This window comes from Danio rerio, chromosome 16 (genome assembly GCF_049306965.1).
Source record: "Danio rerio strain Tuebingen ecotype United States chromosome 16, GRCz12tu, whole genome shotgun sequence".
Classification (NCBI taxonomy): Eukaryota; Metazoa; Chordata; class Actinopteri; order Cypriniformes; family Danionidae; genus Danio; species Danio rerio.
In genome coordinates, this window is record NC_133191.1 from 47,402,389 (window position 1) to 47,403,531 (window position 1,143).

Consider the following 1,143-nt stretch of genomic DNA (forward strand, 5'->3'; position numbering starts at 1 on the left):
CTTTTACATAATAATCAATTAAGTATCAATGGTGTGAAAATTAATTTATCAATTTCTCTGCGGCTTAGTCCCTTTCTCAAACTGGGATGCCACAGCGGAACCCCCAACTTATCCAGCATATGTTTTGCGCAGCAGTTGCAACCCATCACTGGGAAACATCCATACACACTCATTCACACACATACACAATGGACATTTTAGCCTACCCAATTCACCTATACCACATGTCTTTGGGGCGGAAACATGCAAACTCCACACAGAAATGCCAACTGACTCAGCCGCGACTCGAACCAGTGGGGGGGGGAACATGCAAACTCCACACAGAAATGCCAACTGACTCAGCCGCGACTCGAACCAGTGACCTTCTTGCTGTAAGGCGATAGTGCTACCCACTGCGTCACCGTGCAGCCCTGGTATGAAAATTATAAACAGTATATTTAATAACTTTTACATTAAAAAGTTATGCAGAACTTTATTATTTCCTAAATGCAAACCTTTTTGGAATTCCTTATTTGAGCAGATTGAATGGAAAACAGTTTGGAACTTACCTAGTACATACTGTCTGACCAATAAAGTTAAAGAAGTGACATATAAACTAATCATTTATTTTATCTAGTGAAACATATTGTTCCCTGTTTGTTTTTTAAGACAGGGATTCTGCATGCACTTTTTGTGAATTAGAGAAGGAATTAATAAAACATCTGTTTTTTTGAATGCACATATACCCAAATGTTTTGGTTTGATGTTGAATATCTTATATTTAAACTTACAAAATAAAAAATTCAGCAATCTTGTAAAGATTTTTTTGAATAATAATAATAATGCTAATACTAATAATAAAACGTTTGAGCAAAAATGGTTTATTAATTTAATGATTATACCGTGCTCAGCATAACTGAGTACATTCCATTAAAAAAAAAAAAAAGACTATTTTGATCCATTTCTCAGTAAATATAGGCAATGTATTTTGGTGCATTTAAAAAAAAAACAGATTTATATATATTACAGATATATTTATTAAAATAATATTTTAGTCAACAAACAGATTTAGAAATTGAAACATAATACAATTAAATAAATAAATAAAAACTTACAAACCTACAACATTTCAACTAAATTTTTTTTTAATTTTTTGCTTCTTTT